The 27384-nt window shown below is 34.3% G+C and overlaps 1 protein-coding gene across 6 annotated transcripts in view; it reads right to left on the reverse strand.

Annotated features, from left to right (window-relative positions):
* Positions 1 to 27384, reverse strand: part of LRP1B (LDL receptor related protein 1B) — a 1876014-nt gene that overhangs the window by 1740577 nt on the left and 108053 nt on the right. The window lies entirely within an intron of this gene.

Genomic DNA, 27384 nt, shown 5'->3' on the forward strand with positions numbered 1-27384 from the left:
GAAATAGGTAATGGCTTCTGGGTCTCAGCTCTGCCATTAACAGCTATATGACCTTAAGAAAGTCAGCAGTGATTTGAGTCTTTATAAAATCAGAGGTCAGAACAGGCCATCCCAGGCCCGAATCATTTATAAAATATATTTGTTATAAAATAGTGTGCATGATAGGGCTGATACATGTTAGGAAGAGAATCACATAAGATCATGATATGGAGTGACAGGTTGTGAGGTTGCTCCTTTAGCTGAGGTGATCAGAATGGACCTGTCTGAGGACTGGACAGTGGAACTGCAACCAGGGTAAGAAGTGTAACATGTAAATGTAACATGTGAACAGAGTTAGAAGATCTGGAGGAAGAAGTCACAGTAAGTACATAATTTCTAAGATGAGTAAGGGTCAGAAAGAAGGTAGGTATGGCTAAAATACAGGGAACAAGGGAGAGGATGGGATATCAGAGCAGAGCGTTTAACAGGGTTAGGTAATCACTCACCGATGGCCTTAATGAGGAGTTCACATCTTATGCTACTGTCAGGGAGACCAAGCAAATTTAACAAACTGATTTGTAATTTTCAAATAACACTCTAATTGCTATGTAGCAAAACTGATAGTAGAAAGAAAAAGTATGAAAACATGGAGAGCTCATAGAAAGCCACTGCAACATTTAATGGTGTCCGCATATATTATCTCCCTGGACAACTAGTATTGCCAGTATACTATTCTGGTTTTCCAAAGTGATTGTATACATTTCTTCAAATAAGGACAAAATAACTTACTGTCCATCAAAGATTTTTATTCTCCTTTCAAGAGACAGAGTTAATGCTGGGAAGTGGCTGCTCACTCAAACACTACTGGATTTCCAAGTGTCCTTTGTATTTAGGTACAGCCATGTGAGTAGTTTTCATAAAGAGAACATGAGCATATGAATATGCCTTATCTGTGTCAAGGTGATTAAGAAGCAGGTATGCCTTTACCATCTTGTTCCCTTTCCCTTGTTTACTGTATGTCTCCTCTTCCAGAGAGACCTTGGAAATCATGCTGTTGAAAATGGCAGAAGCTCCATTCTCTGGGTCCCTGAATGACTGCATGGACCAGAACCACCCCATTCGAGAGCTCCAGAAATACTCATCTTATGATGTTACCTAGATGAGCAACTATTTTTTGTTTTAAGCCCCTCAATTTCTTTTCTTTTTTATAGTACTAGACTTTCTCTAGTTTACAACAAATTCTTCTGCAGCAAGGCCTGTACCACAATTGTAGATATTTTTCAATCAGCATAATTTGCCATATGTGTGTGAATAGAGATGAATCTTAAAGCTGTACTGGGCTAATGGATGACTGAAATCTAAATCCATGGTCCAAATTCTTTGGGGATCTAGTTTAAAAGAACACACCAAAGAAGATCACTTTTTTTTAGTTGTCAAAAGTAGAGTTTGAAAAATTTATCATGTAGATCTATATGGAGCCAAAAAACACATAATATAGAGCTTGTCTACTTCATAATAAAACCAAAGCATTAGAGACAAGAATTTGTCTTTGTAGTTTCCTTGGAAGAGGGAGTCTTCAAATGATACATCAGATAACTTCAGACAACGTGAAGTCTACCAGTGTAAAAAGCACTGGCTGCTTGAAGTGTTTTCATTCTTAATTTTATTTGAACACTAAAAGCAAAGCTAATTTTTCACACTGTATGAAAAAAACAATCATTACAACTTTCTTATAGAAAGAATGCAGTAGAAAATATTCAAGTGTTATGTGTATTTGTACTCTCAGGGAGCAAACACTTGTACTTTTTAACCCCAAATTTGCATTAAATTGCTTGAACAATCATCAGAACTTGCACTCTCTCTTACTCTCTTGCCTAATTATTCACATAAAAGCACCCTGTTGGTCTGAAAATAAAGTCAGTTCAACAGATAAGACAGCATGATTTCCAAACTTAGTTTGAGAAAATTGTTACAATAAGGTTTTTATATAGAACAACACAGTGTTTGAAAAGAACATCCATTTTCTGTTATGCTAAACAAGCTTTACATCTCATTTGCATTTCTGCCACATTTCAGCAAAATTATATGTTCAGAGACCTGATGTTATGACTAATTTCATTCACATTTTAAGAATAAATGTAGCTGGTTTGAGAGAAGCAAATGAAAAATTCAGTGGTGTTCTAGAATAAGGGCTAGAAAAGACAATGATTTTCTGCAGGACTCTCAAGTGGGTTTTGTACATCACAGGACAGCCACAAGAGATAGTTTTGGTTGAGATAGTATATTTGAGGCACAGTACAGCCCAAATACCAGACAGAGGTTAAAAAAATCTGACCCCAAACAAAATGGGAAATAACTAGTTTTCCTATAAGTACTTTACTATTTCCCTATGTCCATCTCTGCCACACATGCATTCACATACACCCATCATGCTATTCATACTATTCCTTGGACACCCAGGGTGTTCTCCACTGGGTTCCACTTTTCTGCTCTACAGATTCCCATTCCCTAATATTAATATCATTCTCCTATTGTCATTACTCTCCTTACCCCCAGTACATGATCTAATCTGACTGTTCCACCAGGTTAACGAGAACATGCACTCCACCTCTCCTCTCTTCTGTTTCAATGGCAGACATCACAGTCCGTCCTAACACACTTTCCTGTTGAGGTCCCTGGCACGGGCTCAATGCATCACAACACAATATATCCTAGGCAACCACTACCTATTTTCAGAATTAGTACCTTAGTGTCATAAGGCAGTAATGGTTACTACAATAAATGGGTTAATGCAATAAACAAACTCCCCAATGACTTTTCTTTCTAAAAATAACAACAAACTACACAAACCTAAAACATGCTTGATGAAATTCATTGCCAGATACAGGGAAGGGTGGGGTTGACAACTGCTCAACGTACATGATTAGACAATGAAAACGAAAAGGAGCATGCACCTATTTAGTCCGCCCTGTTAGGGTGGTGGGCGATAAGATGGCAAAGAAAGGCTTTCTGAAAGAGTAAGATCTGAACTGAGTTTTGAATTATTAATAGGAGTTATCCATACCGACAATGGCACAGAGAATTTAGAAGAGGAAAAAAAAAAAGAATAATATGGTTTGAAAGCATCAGGAAATACAGCAGGAAGTGTCTTGAGAGTTTGCAGGAGCAAGGTTTTCTGAAAGGACCAGCTCAAGACAGGTTTATTATGTTGGCAATTAGTACTGTAATGCTGGACCAAAATAAATATGTGAAGAGTTTATCCCAGAAAGAAAACATTAACAGCCACCATCTCAACAAAATGACCTTTTCTGTCAGTGAATCACTATTAGGTCTGTAGAAGGCATTCATATCATGCATATTTGGGGAATTTTGCTATGGTGATATTTTATTTTATTGCTTTTATCAAGGTTTTGTTATTGATAAAAAAACAAGGCTTAAATCACAATTCAACAGAGGTAATTTTTAAAACATTGCCACATGCATGTGAAGTATTCACTTTGGTACATACACAAGAAAGTGGGGACCATTATTTAATTTATGGATTTACAAATACACTATCCAGGCAATGTTGCTATAAACCTAAAGCAGGACACCCGTTGAGCTCTAAAAGCACTGTTTTTATTACAAATGGTACAGAAACTTACCAAAAACTGTTAAGTGATTGTTTCTGGACAGGTATTGATGTTTTGCTGAAAATTAGTGCCAGATTCTCTTTGGAAAAACAGTTGAAAAACTGAAATGATTATTAACACAAATTATCAATTTAAATGTGAATGAATATTCTAATTTTGACCCATACATTAACAAAGAACCAGAACAAATATAAATCTACTCTGAGGACTGGAATATTATTCAAATCTGAGATAATGGAATTGACAATGCCTGGAAGGAGTTTAAGGGCCATGCTGAAGGAATAAAATGCTCTTTATTGAGTTAAAAGTACCAACATGGCAAATGGCTGAATGACTTCAAACTAGCTTTTAACTTGTCGACAAATAGCAAATTAGCTTAATAGTTTGTGTTTCGCCAATACGACTATTGGCAGATAAACTATTTTCACTCCAAAGATGCAAAGGAAATGAAAAAATTTGCAGTTTTGTGCCAGGACATACCTAAAAGGCATAACAGTCTTACATTCTGGTTTAACTACAGCAATATGAGTTCATCACTTTTGCCTTCAAATAGCTTTATAAAAAAGTTTCACGAAACTCTAACAAAAATGTCAAATTCTTTTCAAAGGTGAAAGTACACAGAGAATTTACATTTTTTTGTTTATCATCTTTTTAAAATTATTCAAGTCAGTCAGGGATGATGTTAGAAAATGAAATGAAAAGTACAATTTTTCCCTTAGTAGGATTTTTAGACTTATTGTCTTCAGGGTAAGTTACACCAGAGAGGTAAACATTCAATGAGGATTTCAGGTTCTTACATGTTGACATACTTACCTATATAAGTATTGTTATTATCATTCAATTCATTAGATTCATCCATTTTTTTTAACTCTTCAAGTAAAAGCAACTAAACTATAGTATGGGATTGTCTAAAATGCAGGATGTACTTTTAAGAAGTTGTAATATTTTAAGCAGCTTTCTTTCATATTATGACCCATAGTAAAAAAATGATAATCTCCTGTATTCAGAAAAGGTTTCACCTCAATGAATCCCCCAAATATTTGCAACTCTAACAAATTTGAAATGCTTCTGAACTGAAATGAATATAGCTTTGATATGAAGCTTCAGGAGCATTCACAATTATGAAAATAGGAAAACTGTGAGTAGATACTACATTTCTTGCTTATAAAGGATAAATGACCAAATAGCAGGAATATTAGGAAACAAGGAGACTACATAGACATAGTAACTTGGGTTTCCTTTTCCTCAGGGAAATGACAACAAATGCTTATAGCTAACATTGGAGCTAATGTCTTAGTATATCCTTTCATCTTTAAAAGTAGATGTTAATGAAAAATGTCTGGAGATGTACAGTGGTGATGGTTGCACAGCATAAAGGTACTTAATGCCACTGAACATTCACTTAAAAGTGGCTTAAATAGTAAATTTTGTTATGTATATTTTACCACAGTTTTTTTAAAGTAGATAACGGTTTCCTTACATTTACACTTACATACAAATAACTAAGAAATATTTATCTAATCACAAAGGAAAGATCACTGCAAATATGTTTATGTTATTCTGTCATTTATTTTAAAGTTTGTTTCTCAAGAGTCTCCACCTATCAGAGATAAAAATAAGTTTCACTGGATAGATAATATTTTTTCTTTAGTTTTACCTCATTGTTCTAAAATTTACAATTATGCTTGTTAAATATTTCTTAGACATTTGACATATTAATAAATCTGCTTACTTCTAATATATATTTTAATCTTATAGGTGAGACTATAATGGAAAAATGAGTGATTTGCTTAGCCTTGGGAGAGTTATGGATGTTTCTAAACAGGGACGTGCATTGGCCCTTTTCAGACCAACGTATAACTTAAATTACAAATATGTAAACAAAGGTTGATTGGAATAGTGAATTCCTTTCTGAATCCCCTTTTCTAAAACTGTCATGAATGATCACGTTGGTTAAATTGGAAAACTAGCAGACATTCTTAAATTATAGTTGATCTTCATGAAAAAAAAGGCATCTCTTCTAATCTGCTTTTGAGATACATGAAATAAAGCTGCTGTTAAGGGAAGGTGTCCACCATGGACAGCTCTGCTCCATTACTTACCCTTGACCCTGGGTAACTATTTAACCCCTCAGGGTCTCTGTTTACCAATAAAATAGGGATAAAAGTATTAATTACTTAATTAGTTTTGGAGGAGATGAAATGAATTAGAGCTCTCTTAGAACAATTTCAGACACATCATTAGCTTTTATAAATGTTATTTTTCACCATTACTCTTATCTCCAGTATTAAAAATCTATTAGAGTTGAATGACAATGCATTTAGTTTGGGACAGTACTTATTACACCCAAAGTTAATTCAGGAGCCTGGATTATAGAATTTGACTATTATTCTGATCAAGTACACTAAGAATTGCCAAGTTTTCACTTGGTTAATTGATACATATATAATCACTGAACAGTTAAAAAATATTTCATTGCATCTGTGTGCTCTTCAAGATGTTAGATTATGATTTTTGCATCCTAAGCACAATGAGGCAGCAAGTGACTTCTGAAAGTTCAGATTCCACAAACACTTTTCTCACCATTCCTCTCTACTGCAGTATCTCTGACACACCTGTCTCTGGCTGAAACATGTTGCAATTAGCAACAAGAAATCAACCCAATTAAAAACTGAAATACTAGTCAAAGCTGATTTAAGCTCCTTTTTTTTCTTGTTCTTTCTTTTCTTTTCTTTTTCTATCTTTGTGTCTGTAGAGCTTAGGGTTTGGGAAGAAGTGCAGCCAGAAACAGTTTATTTTTCTTTTACTATACCTACCATGAATCCAGTGAATGTTTTATATAAGATTTATTTTCCCTATAATTTCATAAAGCTTTGAAAAAATACTTATCATTTCTCTGTTTTCTGAATTGGATACTTTAATTTATACATAGGATTTCTTATTTCCCTGTTAGTGTATGATTAGCACCACCATTATTTTCAGACTCTTCTATTAATAAACAAAAAAAATGATTTGCATGCAAGCAATGGTTTCCCAGTTAATCAAATATGCATGTTATATGAGTGGCCTACGCACAGGAATTACTATTAGATTTCATTCCTTAACTTTCTTATGCTTTGCTGGTCGTCTGCCCCAGAGTAAATCAGTTAAATGTCACTGATCAATTATCTTATATCTAAAAAAAGCTTTAGGGTGCAGAATCAATATCTCATTCTGGAAATCAAGTTACAGATCCTGCCCTTGAAATTTAACTATGCCATAATAAGGACCTGCTAGAAAATATTCATCCTGTCAAACTCTAATGTTATAAAGGAAGGGCAATATAGTTATTTAAATGTAAGGCAACTCACAAAGAAAAATAAAAACAGATCGTTTCTAACTAAGAAAGTTTTGCTTTGCTTGTTTATGCATCACTGGTTTCTCTGTTGCACTTACTCTCTTTATTATATCACTGAGGACCCTGGTTGTGGGACAGATTAAAGCAGTATTTGGCAATTTATATTTAGCAGAGATGGTTGGTTCATAAAATGTTAAAATCTATGTATTGTAAAAACCAGAATATATTTACTTTATTTATGAGTATTATTTATTAAGCATCCTTATGTGCATTATCCTGTGGCAATACCGAAGTTTGTAGAAATGGGTTATGTTTCCACCTTGCCACAGATTTCCTATGTGCCCTGATGAATCACTTCATCTCTTAGTGTAAGAGTTCCTTTACTTCAAAATTGCCTCCATTTATCTCCCAGGAACTTTTAAAGGCTTACATAGAACTGATAGTATCTACAATGTGCTCTGGTGTTCCAATTGGTGTTCCATGGTTATTGCAACCCATGTTTCCTTTGATTATAATTATATTATTCCAGTGAGCTATTTTAATATATGATAGCCTCTTAATATTACTCAATCATGAAAGAGCTCTCTCAAATTCTGAGACTCTCCTCTTTTCTCTCTATTCTGGTCTTCTACTTTGGGGCACTGTCTCATATCTTTATTAACATAATGGCTTTATAATTAGCCAACATTAATAAGTGCCTACTGTATGCATATTTTTATTAGAATCCTTGAATGGATATGTTTTAAAATCTATGTGTTAAGAATTCCACCCATGAGCTGTCATTTTGTTTTTATAACAATATAAACAAAGGAATTTTCTTCAAAATGATAAATTTTCATAATAATAATTTGTAAATTTCTTTCTCTGGTTCAGTATACCTAAGCATCGTACAAAGTTCCCCTTCTTTCTAAACACCCCCCTGAACATTCTCTGCATTTAATTAAAAAGCAAAATAATACAGATTAGTTAGCTCTTTCATTTTATATTAGTTCTGCTGCCATTGGCCATATAATGAGTAATTTTCAATGATAGTGATTTGCATAATAGATACTAGCTTAGCAATTTTTTGCTACAAAGGCAATAACTTTTCTCATATTTTTATTTTAATGAGATCCATGTTTTTTCTCCTCTGATGACTTCAAGAGTTGGAGTCATGAAATAATTCAGTATCAGAGAAAAAAGAAAGCCAAGTGTCACCGTTCACAAGAAAACCAAACATTGAAATCCCTCTGACACAGATTTTTGGGGAAAATTTATTTTTGACACAAATTATATGCCAGTTTCTGTATTTTATATTCTTTTAAGTTATTTTATCTTCATTCAGCAATTACATTATGTTTAGCAGACATACCACATTAATAATCAATTTATAGATCATAACTACTTTAACTTCGTTAGATTTACGTATGGAATTAAGTCTATTGATTGGATGCTTACAATTTCCCTTACACACTGAAATTCTATGATTCTTAAAAAGCTGTGAATATTCCATGTTTCTCCAAGCACTACAGATTTCAATTTCAACACATCTTCAAGTTTTATTGTAAAATATAGATGCCATCAGCCATTCCCTTATCTGATGAAGTGAAACAAATCTTCCCAGTACATTCCAGCAAATAAAGAGGTACACAAAGTTTATAATTATGTAAACTAAATGTAGTCTACTTGTAAAAAAGTAGTTCAAGACAATAAACTGACCAGAAATTAAAGTATTGTGAAAAAGAATGTGTATTTCATATAAACTATGCACTACCTGCAACTTTAATATACAAAAAAATATTAGTCATAGATAGTCTATTTCTATTCACTGGAGTTAAATCAGCTCCTTATGATTTTAAAAATTGAACTGTAGCAGTAACCTGTGTTCAAGTCGAACATTAAATTTCACTAACCAGCTTCTTCCTTGCTATAACAGTCTTTATTTTTTAATACATGGAATTGAAAAGTCTTATTTATAAAGGAAAGCAGCTGTCTCAGTATTTAAGCTCACTAAGATGGACTCTATCCCTAGACTGTAGCTTTGTCGCCTCACACATGCAGAGCTAAGATATTCCAAAGAATGTAGTAGGGGTTACAGGTTTATGTCTAAGAAAACAACAATCAAAACAACAAATTAAAGAGCCATTCTTTTTAAATGCATACATTTTAAAATTATGAGCGATGTATATGTGTACATGCACATACACATATGTAGTATTTGAAGTTGCTTATTGGTTATTGTACTAAATTAGCTGTCATTCTTTTAACTCATAATAACACTTTACTAAAAATCCATTTGATAATAGCACATTTAAGACCAAGATTGCCGGTAATTTTCCACAATCAGTGTAACCACATTTAAAGCTAAGTCAGTCGATATGATCATTCAAAGCTACTTTTAAAAGGACACTTGCAGACTTAGTGGTCCTTTGGGTATTTGGCACATTGGTTCCTACCTATCTTTCATTGCAGCATTTTAGTTTTCAGTGTGAATGTTCTAAATGTTCTATGACATCATTATGAAGGCTGCATATTATTTGTTCATTCATCTTGCATTACTCTAGGGGAGTTAACTTCATCTTTCATTTCATACTTAATTACAAATGGAATCTTTTACTCTCACATAGTGTTTAGACAGTTAGGTCATTATCTAAATGTATTTGCGACACAAACATTTATTCTCTAACCTTTCCCAATCAACCATGATTTTACAAAAAGCAAAAAGTCTACCAGGTGTCTTAACAGAAAGTCACTAAAATGCTTCAACATCTATTATTCCACTCACACAGCCAGCATACAACGATCACCCTTAACACAGGAAATGCAATGTCCAGGTATTTTCAATAACTGGCAGAAATCCTATGCCCTGTACAAATCCTTTTGTAAGAGATTACTATTTCCTTAATGGAAGGAGATTGTATTTTTGTAGGTCAAAAATAGCTCACTATAAGCAAGTTCAAATATTTCAACCTAATATACCACACACAGCACACATGCATTTATACATGCATCTACATATATACAACATAACTATCATATTTGTAGTATAGAATCATCTTATTTACTTATGGAGATGAGGACATGATGCTCAGCAGTCAGTATATATAATATTTAATTATTTTTCTCAAAAAATATTCTGTGCTTCTTTTAGAGTTGAGGAAACAGACCTAAGAGGGTACTTTACTTAAACTAACTCACATAGGTAAGAAGATTCAGCGGGAGGGAAGATTTAAACTCAGGATGACTGACTGCAAAGCCGATGGCTTCCTACTTCACCATGCTTCTCCGCACATGGAAGTCATTGCCCCCCTGCTCTCTGTTACTTGAGTTTTCAGGCTGACCACCCCAAACTTTAGGGATGATTTCTAGGGAATCTGAGAAAAACTCCCTACTGTATATGCAATAGAAGAGTGACCCTCTATGTTTTTGCCACTATTTAAAGAAATTCAGCCTCTCAAAATAGATTATTTCATCTTCTCAAGGGAATATTTTTAATGGGAACTATGGACTGAGTAGACAGGAAAGATGGGAACTGTTAGAGGAAAACAATTTTACAAGCATCAATTCAGCACATTGATGCCTCACCTTGCCCCATTAATTAGAATGGATTTTTTTCTCAAAGACCTTTTTCTCCCAGGGTAAAGCTGTCCTTAGAAAAAAAAAAAATGAATGCAATGATTTCTTAAGTAAAATTCTATTCAACATTTCTGTAATCCAGTGTTTCAGTTTGTGGAAGAGAAAAATACATAAGAAAGGGAAGCAATCGTGACCGTGAATCATCTGAGGTCTTCACATAGGCACTTGTGGCAGAATGGTCAGAACTTGCTCATTGAAACTTGCACACGGCTTGACTTGGGGAGTGAACATTGTCTGTGGAACGTCGTCTTGATTGGGTTGAAGCGATTCATCCATTCTGTCCCCTGCTAATGGTGCCAGAGGATTCTGGCATGATGTTTTACCTAGTTCCACTGTTCTCTTCTTTTTCTTCCAGGCCGTACTATGAAATGACTACAGCCACTGCTCAGGGCCTTATAGTTCTCAGAAAACTATCACAGTAGTTTTAGTTGCTAAGAAGAGTGTTGCTGATAATTTCCTAAATCATTCTTCTAATGATTAGCAAGCACTAACGCTGAGATTGAACAGTAAGTTTTGTTTGGCTAGCACTGCTGGATGGCTGAATTTCCCAAACACCTTAAATCTTTTTAATTAAAAATCATAATAAGATTGTATTTTATTAAAATTTTAATTATATTTTAATAAAAAGCATATTTTTAAATGATAGTTGTTTTTCTTAAATCTATCAGCATCCTGTCAGGAAAACAGAAACCCTGCCAGAAATTCAAGTAGTTTGAATAGGGAATTAGTTAAGAAGGTGTTTGAAAGACTTAAGAAGTAAACAGAAATGGAGGGGGCCAAGATAGCACAACTAGCACAAGGTTTGGTTACCTAAAGACTAGGAATCTGCTACAGCTCCTTGAGCCAGAGCCGGTATTTGTCGCCACTCTGCTGGAGTTACAGGAGCTCCACTCTCTCATGGCTGATGGAAGCCTGCCTTCTCTCTGAGTGTGCTCAGCCCACCTTAGATCATGAGGCTTACAGCTACTTGCAGGTGCTGTTTAATGCCTGCTACTGCTGGAGGTTCCACCAGGAACAGGAAAAATTAAAAAAAAGATTTTCTTCTTCCTTCCTTCCAACTTCCAGTCTCCTAGCAGTGTCTACAACTGGCAGTGCCTATCAGAAAGCTAGAAAAAGTAGTCTGGGGGAATGTAGTTGCCAGCTTTGAGGGATACATGGAGCAGAGAGGCAAACGAAATGACTCAGCACAACTTGTTTTATTTTATCTTATAATTCTATTTTATTCCTACCACTGATTCATTGAAATGATATCCACAAAATGCCTTTGGCAGTATTTTGCCCATTATATAGATAAACAGGAAATGTCAGTACCATAGGTGAAGGTCTTTCTAAAATCAGTTTATACTTCTTGCCTTCTGAAACAAAGGAGACTGAATATAATTTAACTTTTCCTTGATGACTCAAGGTTAACTTTAGAATGTCAACGTTTACACTGAAACCGTTGCCTTCAATGACTTCTGAGATATAGAATTATGCTTGTCCCAGTGCTAATGATTCCACACAGCTGTAATTTCAAAGTCTGTGATTTCTGTTTTTCTTTATCTTGCTGACAAGCAATCAACAATAGCTTCATGTACTTTCCAGTGTACATCCATTTAGTAATATCCTTACTGCTCCTAATTTTTTACAATGACTCGTATGTCAGGAACCAGTATAACAAATTATCTAAAATTAGACTTTACAAAGAGGAAATATAAATAAAACCCTGAGTAGCAGCCTGTGAGGAGGGTTTTCCCTACGAGCTTGGTGTGAGTACACCTGTTTGGAGACCATTTTGTCTAGACTGTTTTCCTTTATCTTCCAGAGCTGTGGTTGTTTGCTAAGTTGCAGAGTTGATGTAACACTGGCCAGCTAGCAAAAACAGAATAATTTTGTGAATGGCCTGAGGTGTATTCCGAATGATTCAACGCATAATAAAAATTATTCCATAATTGAGAGAAATAAATCCTTTCTCTTTATGAACACGGTCATGGCCTCTTTTGAAAATTTAACAAAAGCTTATTGTTTTTTGTGGATTATAAAAAGGAAGTTATCGAATCAGGAAATCAGACATATTTTTATGCCTTGTGTATAGATCTTAAATATATGTATATATGTGCATGCATCTATGTATTCATGTATATAAAAAATACACACATACTCTTCTGCATTTTATGTGTTAGAAGGTGAATGGGGAGCTTCAGAGACCGGACAGAAAAAATTGGGGAGAAAATATTTTTAATGGCCTAAATCTAATGGTATCATTAAGGAAACCCTGACACGTCCCTCTATCACCTTACAGTAGGATATTTAGACTTAGTACAACTAATTGTCCACATGTATGAGTGACATATCATCACTTTTATTTCTTGCTTCTCTGGTTCTTTCAGCCTTACAGTTTGGATCATCTTACATTTAATGTCTTACTCTTAGTATTTAAAATCATTAGCTTCCATGCATAATGACTGAGGTTAAGCTTTCCTGACATCTCAAAGTGGCCTATCATGCTCTGATCTCTGAGTGGTTCGGCAGCTGAAAGGGCAGTATTACGCATTTACAGGACTTAGACAGAGTCAGATGCGCCAGAATAAAAGCTCATTAGTGAAAGAGCTGGAACAACACCCAAGTCTCTTGGAATCCATAGGTTTAAAAACCTTTGGAATTTATAACTGGGAAAAGCACAGGAAGTAATAATGCACATATTAATAAGGAATCAGTCTTCTACTGCTGTGGTAAAACATTGCCACAAACACAGTGGCTCTTCAAATCTCTAAGACCTAAAAATGGTTGAATGATACAGTTCTGAATGAATTACTCAACACTGACTCTTATCTGTGTTTAGTTTATGTAATAAGGAAGGGCCACAGCTCAAACTGTGTGAAAACAGATACATCAATAGACTTATATTTATTTTTTTGAATGTCTGTTGTATTTGAAATTTTTTTCCTTACAAACTTGTGAAACAAAATAAGAAAAACAATTCCCAGCAAACATTCTCTCAGTGAATTCCCTTAGTGCTTTGAAATATGAATTTAAAAAAAATAAATTATTACTTAATGAATCATGTGGAGAAACAATGGTGACTCATGACCGGATCCAAGCCTTCATCTCCATGCTATCTTGACTTACAAACAATCTCTTCTCATGCAGAGTGAATTAAACTTGCATTCAATGTGTCAAACTGTAGAGGCCTCTTAAAGCTTATCATCTACAGAATTTGGAGATGATGATACAGTGAGGCTCACTCTGCCAACGTGTCAGTGCTATGGGGCCAGACAAGGGCCACTGAACTGGGTGGGCTTAGAGACCTGAGGCTCATGCCATGAATACTAATTGAAATCAAATTAAATTTTAAAACGTTGGTAGGACTGGCTGCAATTACCAGACAAAATCTGGGCTAGAATTAATGTGTTTCGATACTATTGCTCTACTAATAGTATTTTAATCCAATAAATAACATCAAATATTTTGAACATTATTATAACTTTAGGACTTTTTGTTGATTTATGATCAGCAAAGATGCAAAAAGTTAACATTTTAAAGAACATATATTTACATGAATTATTTCTATAAATATTTTATAATAATTTATGTCATTGTGAAGTAATCTATTGTCTCTCCCATATTAGGGGCAGTATAGATTCAATAATTCCACAAAAGTTTGAGGATTTTTTGCCATCTTAGGAAAGCATACTGTGGCTTATTTAGGTTTAGTGGGTTTGTTAATGAAATAAAGATTTAAAAGTGGCTTCAAAGATAAAACCATAAAAAGTTAAAAGGATAGTTTGTTTATTATTTATATGATATCCTTTTATTTACTTTCACTTTTCTTTTTAACTATGTAATGAGAAACTTTAGGTGAATATTGATTGACTTTTTTTCTTGTTCAATTGAAGCAAGAAACTCCATTTCATTTCGATTTCTTGGGTAGGAGTACATCATTAGAAATCATATATGAAACCAATCCAATGCTTTACGTACATGTATTAATTCTATTAACTGTAATATTTGTTTTTTTCCAAATTCATTTAAGATTACCTACTGCTGGAAGGTCAGCTATATAAAATTTCCCTAATTCAGTAATTAAAACAATCAATCTTGTATCTAAGTTTATGAGGAGTTCTAGATAAAGTTACAGAAATTCTCAAAGTTTGGAAATCATACACACATACACATGTATTTATATTTATTAATTCATAAAACCTTTAAAGATTTAAAAATATAAAGTGATAATAATAAGTGTTCTTAGTTTATGGTTAAGGCCATAGATTAACTTATGACCTTAAGGACATAGACTTTTTTGTAGAATAACACAGTTCTGTGAAGCAGACATCTGTGTAAAGAAGGTGAAAATGAATGGTAGCCCTGAGGACCTAAAGGCCCTGTTGGCCATACTGATTCATCACTGCGAGTTGAATCCTCACTTTAATAGTGTGATTATCACCATTACACTTTCAGAATTGATATGAGGTACCTACTAAAGAAGCCTGTGAAAATCCTATCCTCTGGTCTCATGTAGTTGAGTCACACCAGGCCAAGGTGGTCCTAAATGATTTACTACATATTTCCACTTATTTATCACAACATTGAGGTAATTATTACCATCAATATTTAGAAGAAACAGTATGTACTTCAAACTTCAAAGAACTACAGTAAAATAATAAAAATGATGAACTCTATATACTAAGAATAAGATGACTATGGATCAGAGTTGGTGGCTTAGAATAATATATCCGATATCATAAAGCTAATAAATGGAAGGAGAGAATTAAAATCAGGATCTGTATCCCAGCCCAGCTCTGGGGTGGTATCACTAACAACAGTATCTAAGCACACTCATGGTGTTTACCTTTTGCCAGGTACAGTTTAAAGCTCTACACTTTTCATCAATTCATTTAACTTTCAAAGACTACTTTGTAGTAATTCTATTCATATTCCTATTTTATATCAAAGAAACTGCATAGTAGAGAACTAGGTGATGCCGCTAGCCCAAGATGACCCAAATATTAAGTGAAAATATTAGAGTTGGAGCTAAATTTGGTTTAGCTCCAAAGGCCATGGTTTGAACTGTGTCCTTTTCCTCTTTTAGATACATCTGATTAAACACTGCACCATAGCCTCATTGTACATTAGGACTGTTGCTTGCTTGTTAGCAATTCTGTTCTTTAATTTCAAAGAAAAATGCAAAGTAGTAAATATTTACTGAGCATCAGAGTGTCAAATAGGGAGTTCCATGAATTTTAAGGAGAAGGCCAGACCATTACTTTGCTTCACAGTCCCTGCCTAGTAATTATTTGTTAATTGATTAGTGAGCATGCTACTCAACGGACTGATTGCAAAAAACACCCTGACAAGTTCACAGAAAGGTAAGAATGCATACACTGCCATAAGCGCTAAACAAAGACAAAAATGGTGAAATAAGTTCAGATTATTTTTCTTGAAATACAGTTAAGTCCATTGGACACATTTTGCAACCTACTGTAGATGTATTAAACCTGACACTTCCAGAGATATTTCTAAAATGTTACATTGGCTTCATGTACTATAAATGAATCCATAATCATGTTATGTTACCATTTATATTTGATACTAATTTTGGATGAAAAAGATATAAATGCATTAAAAACATACTCTCAAATTAGTAATGTTATCAGATTCTGACAGTTTAATAGGCTGAAAATAGTGGGGTATGTTTTCGAAGCAGCCTGCTCTAATTTAGCCATGCCACTCATGTTTAATTTAATGGTGGTTGCATAGTGAATTCACTATAAAACACATTGAACACTTACCCAAATATGTCTACCAAAGTGAAAGGAACATGAATTGAACGTCTAGAAAAATAATTACTTAACCTAAGTCAAAAGGATGTCCTCCAGTTTTGCTTAATTTCTTTGTTCTTATGCTTAATGAAATATCACAAATAGGAAGTACCATAAAAGTATATTTTTAAATTTAAATACGTATTTCACATGTCATAATTCAAAAAGCAGTGTTTTCTGGGACATTAAATAACTGGCATTGATCTACCAACCAATCTTCATTCTTTAATAGCCAAGACTTCTAATTAGTCATAACTCTATCATTAATTATAATATCAAAAGTCCAGAAGTACAACACCGGGAGATTTTTATCTCATCAGATGGCCTCTTCTCTCAAAGAACTATTAACATCATATCACAGACAAAATATGTTCATCTCACATTGGGTTTTAAAAATGGGTAAGACCACATGTCTAAATTAATGATTCATAAAATCGTTTGCAGCTATTAGCCTATAAGGATAAGTGCTGGTGGGTAGTTTTTTTCCTTCACTGCTGGTCTGATACCGTCAATTTAAAGTCTATCTCATAGGAGAGATTTATGTATATCACACAATTCATTAAGGTCATATTTTAAAATTTGCACTGCTATGTGCAGTGACAAGAATGGCAAGTATCACAGGATGAGATAACTTACAGGCAGACCTTCTTTGAAACCTGTTTTATCTACCTGAGTCCAGTTATGAGTCTTGTCAAAGTCACTGTTTACAGCGATAGCAAGAAGCCCATTTTGCCATGCCACTTTTGCAAAGCCTGACTCTTTCAGGAGGCACGAACACACTGTAGTGCTCAGACACGGCAGAAAGAAAGATGCCGTTGGCAGAAGAGAACAGATGTGCTTCCAGCCACTCTCTGTCAGAAGGAGTACATTCTCTCTGCATTGTATCTTGACACTTAGAGAAATAATCATGTCTTTGTATTTTGTTGCACACAGTTCTTACAACACCTTTCTTTTGAAAGCAAGTGATAAACATCTTTTAGTTATTAAAAATTCAGTTGATGATAGAGCATATCAAAGGCTACCATGCATATTTATGGCAAAAAAAATACAAATAGGCTTTATGACTCTATGGACACTGAACAAGTAATTAGAGGGCACTGGGCCTCAGACACTGGGCAGCATGAATCAATATAATTCTTCGTAAGTTTACTGAACACTTACCACATGGCCTCTACAAAGTATTAGTATAAATTGTTTAATGCAATGTATCAATTAGTAGAAGCATAATGTTTGTCAATATCCATTCTGCTCCTGTGCTCCTAGATGCCAGACAGAACTGTACGCAAGTGATACATATACCCATGTGAGGATCAAGTAATAAGCTAAAAAAATATATGAATAATGCAACATGGTATGTTGTCAGAGAACCAGCTGACCGGTAGAGAACATAACTAGGCAATCCCTGTTCTACCACTGAATAACAATATTAACTTGGGCATCAAGTTATTAATACTTTCCTGGGTCTCAGAAAAAAAAGTTTGCTTATACTTTAAAGATATTAGTATTATCAAACTTGAGATGCAATTTGATGAATTACTGGGTTATGGCCTTTGGCAAGTTACTTAACCCATCAAATCTCAATTTCCCACAAACAGAGAGAAATGGGGAAGGTAATAATTGTTCTTACAACATTAGATTGTTGTGAGAACTGAGTCATCTTGAAGAAAGGATCTGTATCTGGAAATCCATCCACAGCAATTATTGTTATTACCATCATGATTATCTGTTTTCAAAGAAACACTAATTTTGTTGAAAGTGTTTTACTACAAACATCTAAAGTAAATGAATTTATTCTTTCTTCAGCTTCATTGAGATATAATTAACAATATTGCAAGATATTTAAAGTTTACATCATGTGAAGGGACTTTCATGTCAGATATTTAAAGTTTACATCATGTGAAGGGACAAAGTGAAAGGACTTTCCCTATCTAGTTCCATAACCTCACATATTTATCTTTTGAGAACATAAATTAAGTTCTTCTCTCTTAGGATACACTTATTTCTAAAGCTAAATAAAATAAATAGTTCTGTGTTCAAAAAACTTTGGACTGTAACATGTTAAGTCAAATACTTTTTTTCCTTCAGAACACCCAAGAGCTTTTAATAAGCTAATAAGTACTACAAATCTCCAAGAGAGAAATGTGGCAATGTGCTGTTACTCCCAGATTATTTGAGCACAAAAATCCTCATTTCAGAGAACTCCTTATAGGAAGCAACTTCTGCCAAAGACATTCTGGGAAATATTGAAAAAGGTGATCTGTGAGAAAAAGGTTTATGATATTGAGATGTCAGGTATTTTATGAGAAACACCTTTCAGAATATTGTATCCCTTGCTGCATTCTAGAATGAACAGCAATGAAATGAGGGGGTATGTAGTTAGAACAGCTGTAAGAAGGACTTAGCCTTTAGCTGTAATTTCCCTATATCAATTTCCAAAGTAGCATTCCTTTAGGGTTTGGGTCAGGTTTTTTCAGATTTTCATTTTCTTCTTTCGGAACTTTGATTCTCTTTGAGGAATTGAGACAACCTTGTGAACTTAGAGTACTCAAGTGTAGGCCTTGACTTAAGTTTGTGGATCATTTTACCAAATAGTCTCTTAAACCACAGTGGTTCTGTAACATACACCAATGATCTGATCAGTTACTATAGTAGTCAACAGTCTTTTTCCCCCTTACCTTTTCTTAACATATATCCTAATGAAAGAGATGTCTAGAATTATTTAGAGTTGGTTATTTTATACATTTAATGTAGAGTCATAAGAATCACAAATTACTTGCTCAAACTCTTTGCTACAGCAATAAATCCCACCAGTACTTCTAACATCAATTTCTTAAGCTGGTTCAATGTTTTTTCCAAATTATAATTTCTATTTTTAGCTTTGTATTTACTCCACAAAATAGGTAATTGAGTAGCCATTGCAATACAACCCTTCTCATTTGTAGATGGTGTCCTGTCTGCTCACCTCACTATTTAATGCATAAATATATTTAATGAATTCTCCAATTCTGGCCAGGAATAAGTGTTCATATGTATAAGGTGCTGCAGTCAAGTTATAACTATCTTATGAGTGTTAGAAAAGAGAGAAACCAAAGCTATGAAAAATTAACCACACAGGTCAGAGCTTACTTTACACCAGGCTATAGATGCTTAAATTCATTTAAATCTTACCAATAATTCTATGTGATAGGTGTTATTAGTATGGTCATTTGCATACAAATGATGAAAATACAGAAGTTAAGTTACTTGTCTACTTTGTCATAGCTCTCAAGAGCCAGCATGAGAATCTGAACTCTGACCTTGTGTTTCCAAAGGCCAGAAACTTAATTACTTGCCTATGAAACATCTCTCTTCTTCCTTTTATCTCTAACTAACCATTCCACAATCCTGAGGTGACCAATCAATCAATCATTTACTTATAAAATATAATGATAAAGCTGAAAGTTCTTAAGTGGTCACTTGATTCAATTTGTTTAACTCTCTCATCTGGCATCTATGTATATAGCTTGAATATAGTCATAATCAAAGATCAATGATCAAAAATTTTATTTTTGAACACCTACACTGTTGTGTGAAAAAATACTAGAACTTCTATTTTACACTTATTTTATCCTTTCAACATTTGTATTTTATTGGGTTTATAACCTTCATAATATATCAGTACAGCATGCATCTCTATTATTTAGAAATGAATATACCTACATGGAGTTGCATGCTTATAATTATTATTCTCTTAAGGAAAGGGTACGCAATAAAAAATGTTTTGATATAGTTCAATTAAAATGGAATAAGGGAGGGTATTTTGATAACAAGATACTTGAACTGGGGAGAATATAGAAACAAAAAATTGCACATTACAGCAGCATTCATTTAGTGCTTTTTGAGAAGTGTACAATATATGAGCACTGTTCCAAGCATAGGAATACATCAGTGAAGGAAACAAAGTTTCCTTGAAGTGCTTTAATTTAGGGCAGATAGACCATGAACACCAACCATAATAAGCAAATCAATTCATTAGCATGTAGTGAGTGCTAGAGGAAAAATTGGAGAGCAGAGGAAGGAGAGCCAGAGGCACTCCAGCAGCGTTAGATACCCATCCATTGTGTGACGCATGATTGCGAAGGGACAACAAAGTATCTGTAGGAATTTCAAGGACAGAAAATAATTACCTGGGCAACAGTAAAGAGTCATACTGGGCAGAATTATAAAGTGAACTACAATGATCCATGCTCTTGTTTAATCCTTTTCTTTTGAGTGTGGACAGGACCTGTAACTTCTAACCAACAGAATATGGGAAGGGTGAAGGTATTTTGTTCATGTAATTAAACCCTTCATTGGTTGACTTTAAGTTAATTTTAATCAAAGGGGTATTATCTTAGGTGGGCCATATCTAATCAGATGAGCCTTTTAATAGCAAGTCTTTGAAAGAAAGATTTGAAGCAACATAATCTCTGTTGCTAATTTTGAGGAAGCAAGGCTCCACGAATTCTACAGCTGCACCAAATGAATTCTACCAACAACCCAAGAGAGCTGGCTATCAGAAGCCTCTAGAATATAGCCTGGCTAACATCTTGATTGCAATCATGGCAATTAACCATGTTGACATGGCAGTTACTCACCTTTCTTAGTCTGCTTTTGGAATTTACTTGACAAAATATATCCCCAAATTCAAATCACCAAAACAGGAAAGACATCTCAGGATTTGGGGAAGAACTATTTCCTATTCTCTTTCCCTCTTTCTTTTTCTCCTTATGAAAAGAATAGCATGTTTATAGTATTGCAATAAGTAAGAGTTTGTTTAAATACATGAGTAGGAAAAACAGGAACAAAAGAAACGACTAAAATTGGCAATGCTGACATTACCTTCTGTAAGTTTGGAAGAAATTTTCATTATAAAAAAATGTTTGAAGTATTGTTTCATGGCCCTTCCTTTCTACCCTCCTTTATAAACATTTCCATTAACAGTCAAGAAAAATTGAATGTAGACATCCATGAAAAAATTTCCCATTATTAGGAAAAAAAATTATTTATTTTTGATCTCTGCATTTCATGAATTTCTGGTTGCCTATAAACTAAGATAACTTGCATTCTTGCTATGTCATCTGTGATCCAATGTGTCTTTCAATTAATATTAATTTTTACACTAATTACAAATATGCAATAGAAGGGTTAATCAAAACATTTTGGAAAACAACATCCACCCATTAAATCTTTAAAGAAATGTGTAACAAGCGGTTTGTCATATTCCTGGCAAGCTAACTAATGACTGGCTTCTTGCATATTAGGCTGTTAGGAAGCTAACCTCATACTAAAAATCTTCTCTTCATGAACAGATTAATTGCATTCATATGCAATTCACATCACCATGACGTATTTTGCATTTTGATGTTTTTAGAAGTTTATATGAAACTTCATGCACCTTCTCCTTTAGCTGCATTCACAGCTTTGATTACCCATTCTGTAACCTTGAATGAAGGGGAAGGCTGGAGTCCCTAGCAGCCAACTGCCATCGACGTGCAATAATTTGTGAGAAAATGAAAATATTTAGTTAAATTATGGTTTCTATAATTGCATGAGAGCTGTTAAAGAGGGTTAGGTGTTTTTTTTTTAATTTCATGTTTAAAAACATAGAAAGACTGGCCTTTTTGTTGTTAACTGGCATGCTTTCCAAAGGAGACTGTTTGATCTTCTGGCAGTGCTGGTGTTTTTAATGAGTTCTAAAGTTGGAAATATGAGATGTTAGACTCTATTTTTAGTATTTTCTCTTCTCAATACAATACTCACTGTACAAGGTGTTGCCAAATTGGTTTAAAAAATATTTATAAGAATGGTCAGAATTGAAACCTAAAAACCTGGATTTTTCAGTATTGAGTTGTCCTTGTCAAAATTAAGAGAAATTGGCCTAGACTATCTCTACAAAACAGCACATCTGCCTTCAGATCTGACTTTTCTGTCTCTAATAAAAATAGTAACATCCTAACTCAAGGAATCAGGCCCTAAAGAATTAAGGTCTTTTGCAGTGAGATGATTTTAAATTTAGGAGAAAAGTTATAGAATTTTCTTTCCTCTGGGTTTTAAACATCTAATTAGTTCTCTGTTCATTTTATAATTAGAAGCAAAATGTTGCAACTCCTCTTGTAGGAAAGTTTCTTTTGTTAAGGATCAAATCATTAGCAATGTAACTAAATGATATTATGCCTTTGTTAAAATTTAGTGTCAAAAGTCCCAGATGTGTCCAACTGATGATACAATAACAAGGATTCTGTGTTAGTGAGAATTTGTGTAAATATATTGACCTTAATAAAAGAAGAACTTGTTTATCTAGCCAATAATATTTAACAAGCAAAAAAGTAGAAGTAGGGCACATTCAGCCACAAAATATGAACTGGTCCAAAATGTACGCTACATATCAACACCGAAAGCCAGCCAGAGGAGAAAGATACAATTTATTTTCTGTAGCTCTGACAAATGCTAACTTAAATTTGGCATATTTACTTGCATGAAGGAAAGGGTCCCAAGTAGAGCCAGAATAAGATAACATTGTCTTTAACTAACTTCTGTCTTTTCTTTTCATATTCCATCCTGAAAACCAATGTTGGCAAACTTTGCTTTTCAATAAACATCTCATAGAATTGTTTTAAGTCAGAATAATGTAATAGTTTTGCTATCAAACAGACACGGATATGATTCACACTGTTATCCCTTACTGGCTCTGCACACTAAGTTATTAAACTCACTAAGTCTGACTTCCACTTGAAATCTGCAAATCAGGATAATGATCGCAGGCTCAGCACATCATCAAGAGAATGAAATAAAACGGTATCTGTATAACCTAGGAACCTAAAGCCTAGCAGGTCTGCTTACCTCTCCTAGCGAGCTCTACCTAGTTTGCCCACAACTCACCAGAGCATTTTCCTTTATGGACCAGTTGGACATATTCTGGCTTTCTCCCATTCCTGCATCCCTACAAGAAATCTTGAAAGGGAACAAGAAGAGGGATTCATTCATAACAGGACTTTAATGCCAGTGGGAATGCTTATTGTCCGACTACTTGAGTGGTTGCATACACCTGACTTTGTACCTTGAGTCCTGTTTCATTACTTAACTAAGATCTTTTGTCTTCTACACCTTGGCTTCTTGTGTCCCTCCACCAGCTTCTAGGGAAATGTAGTCCTATTCCTGGACACAGGGCTCTCAGTGCTGAGAGCTCCAAACATTTGGAGAGCAGAGCCCTGGTGACAGTCTGTCAGTTTGGGGCAGGATGGATAATGGAGTGTAGATTGAAATGCAGTCTCACACTGGATCTTCTACCAATTTCTCTGGATATATGGGTCAAGGTACAGGACCTAGACTATTCTGCCAGCTGTTACATTGAGGCATAGTGACTTTTTGTTGTTGTTTTTTTGCTTTATTTCAGTGCAATCCTGTTCCAAAGAAGGATCAGAAATTGTGGCTGGCTACATTTCTGATCAAACATGTGACCCTATCACTGTGAAGATTTCTTTTCAGGGTAGAACTCCCCATTCCAAATCTGTCTGTCTTGCCCTCTATTGCAGTTTACCTACTCCAGACCCTGTAAGGCTGCTGAAGATCAAGCAAACCGTGCACTGGAGGATTAAGAGAGGTTCAGCTGAGGCTTATTCCCAGTTTAAAGAGCATTCTTGGGTACTAATTCTTTAACTCCAAAGAATACTCACTCAAAGGAGAAAATTCAGAAATTGCTGTAGATTATATGTCTTTGAGGTTGGTTTGTAAAGAGATTTCTACTAAGTATCTCTCAAATTATGACATTCAAGAAACTGTCTCCTCTACCTGAAAATAAAGCCTGTGAATAGCTCTAACATGGAAATAAGGACAAATGAGATGATAAAGTAAAAAATGGAGATTAATATTTGAGCTGGTTTTTGAGAGCTGTTTTTGTTTGGCAAAAAACTATCCTGTTTTACTCCTCTCTCCAACCTTTGTGGAGGCTCCCCTGATATGCCTCTTGCCCATCTCTGAAACATCATCCTTATTTGTCCTTACATGTACCCCAATATCCTGATATAAGGACCTAAATGTAGATGTAATTTCTCTACATGGTTTAAGGGCTTCAGATTTTTACATGTATTACACAGAATCCTCTCATACAATCCTATTGTTCCTACAAAACCTCACATCTAAAAAGAATGCCTGTAATGAAATCTGAAAGCATATGCAAACATACCTAACGTTATTCAAGGCATCCTCCATCTGTTAAACAGTAAAATAATATTATCTCTGTTTTAAGACTACTGTTTTACAGCACACATATAAAAATATGTACACACATGTGTATACACACATGTATTATATATTAATATAAACATATGCATGTATTGTTTGCAAACATGCATATGTCAGTGCATATACAGGTATATATAAATGTATAATTATAAATGTAGTATACATGTAGTTGGATATATATATATATGAACATGTGGATATATATACATGTGTATGTACATGCATTATGCATATATAGATGCATATATACTGTATGACTATAATAGATGTAAGTAGATACATACATGTATACATGTATATATATAATGGTGTAGAGACGTGGGGTGTATATATATATATACACACATGTATGTATGTGTGTGTGTATGTATGTGTCTGTCTATTCATATAGATAAATATTCATGTATTCTGTGCTGTACAGCATTTTCAAGGCTCTTGCACCAACCATAGTTCTCAGCTGGGGGGCAATTTTTCCTCCCAGTACACATTTTGTCAATGTCAAGAAATTTTTGTTTGTCACAATGAGATGAGGGGTTGCTACTGGCACCAACTGGGTCGAGGCCAGGGATGCTGCTAAACATGCCATTATGTGTAAGACAGCCACACAGCAGAGTTATCTGGCCAAAGGTCAGTCATGTAAAGGTTGAGAAACTCGGCCTTACAGGTATTTTTGCAAACAACATCCACAGAAAAACACAGTCCAAAGCCTCCTGGGTCCCCAAGGTGAGATTAGTATGACAGTATACATTTGGTTGCAGGCTATAATCTGCATACAGTTGATAATCACATATCAATTTATGTAACTTTTCACAACTAGTACTCAGCTCACATCATCCAGGAATAACCATGGCTGATTATTTGGCATTAGTCACCAACATCTTCTGTGGGTATAGAAGCTACCTGGTTTTCCTTGATCCATAATTGAAGAGGCCACCTCAGGGATAAATATTAATCATCGGGACACTGCAATCATGCCGCTCTCTGCCTCGCGCATTGTGCTATCTTAATTATGACTCCTTTCTTTTGACAATAAGGTTAAAAATATTAAGCAAGTTCCCATGAGAACATATTTGTTCCTCCTCCTAGTGAGCCTTTAACAATACCTTGATTGAAGATCTGAGCTGTAGGTAGCTGTAATTTTGCAGACGCGTTGTATTATTTCTGGCTTACTTAAGTGTTGACTCATTTTGTACTGTCTGAGAGCTGAAAAGAAATTGTTGAGGAAAGGCTAAAAATACCTTTGAGTTTTCCTCCTATTGCTTCAACTTTATTTCTCTGATGTATGCTCAAAATCATATTCTATGCACATAAGGAATCTCAAAACCTTTCAAAAGGGAAACTCTCCCTCTTTTCCCCTAGTGCTCTCAGCCTCTGTGTCATTCGATAATATACATGAGTAGGTTTAATACTCAATCATTTCCCAAATCTAATTTGACTGTCGAATGGGGTTTAATTTACATGATGACACAATTTCTCACATCAGAAAGCATAGTAACCCTTTTTCTTCTGAGGTTAATGGTGATCTAACTTAAAGCCTGAAAGATAATTACAAGGAATATGCTTCAAGTGACAAAGTAGTTTTGACAATCCCACACTATTGATAGCTTTTTAATTATACTTCTTTCCACCATAGGAGACTGTACACCTTCTGCTAAATAGTCTGAAGGCCTGCTGTTGTGTTTTGAAAATTAATTTCCATTTAATCAATACTTACAAACTACTTATAACTCTAGTTGCCTGGAACCTCACCCCACCATTCAATAACTCCTGAAGTGAAATGAAATTATGTGTTACTTTTTTTCTTCAACCTCAAACTATAATTAAGAGTACCAAACAAGATATATATAAATATTTATTGACTCTTTTGTCTCCTTTACTCATTTGATGTTGTGATATTTGACATTTTTTAAAATTTCAGGTGTTTTTGTTTTGTTTTGTTTTAGGTGAAAGTTTGTCAGTGGAGAAGGTTATAACACAAGGAATGGTGACCTGTCCAGGATTTACCAAATTAGTTAGAATTGACAGAAACCCTAAGAGAAATGCATTTTATGCAGTCACTTATTCTTCCAAAAGTGCCTGTATTATTTGCTAAAATACATTTAACTACAAAAAAAGGGAAATAAATGAGCAAATGCCAGCCAGCATATTTATTACTGTCTTTATCTTTAAGGATAAATTAATTGAAATTTTAAAGGGTGTTTTTCTTTTCAAATTAGGCAAGCTTACTTATGTATTTTGACAAGAATTTAGTTTCAATTTTTTTAAGTTGATATTCACACAAAGTCAAACATCCATATGGAAACTGAAAATTTTAGTTACATATCCAGATGTTTGACTATATTAAATCAAACCAATTTTTACTTTGGATTTTCATTTTGTCATGATTATATTCTTCATCTCATTAAATCTATTCTTAGCAAGTGATTCTTCACCCAGGGCCAAATTATAACCTGAGAAATCATATGCAAATATATTCTCTGTGGTTTTTATAAGGAAATTGAGTTGTAGTCTAGTCCACGTCAAGATATGATTAACGACAATCCCACTATTTAGAGTTTAAGGAGATGTTGTAGTTTATCTGTTTTAGCACTATCAAAAAAAAAAAAGATGCTCAAGATTCCAAATGGCATGGCTAAAATCACACAGTTATTAAGTGACAAAACTTAATGAAGTCTACCTGGCTTAGTTTTAGTATTTGAACACAGCACTCAAATTAATACTACTATTATTTATTTCCCTCTCCTGTGTAGTTCATAGGATT

Source organism: Manis javanica, chromosome 7, assembly GCF_040802235.1.
Source record: "Manis javanica isolate MJ-LG chromosome 7, MJ_LKY, whole genome shotgun sequence".
Taxonomy (NCBI): Eukaryota; Metazoa; Chordata; class Mammalia; order Pholidota; family Manidae; genus Manis; species Manis javanica.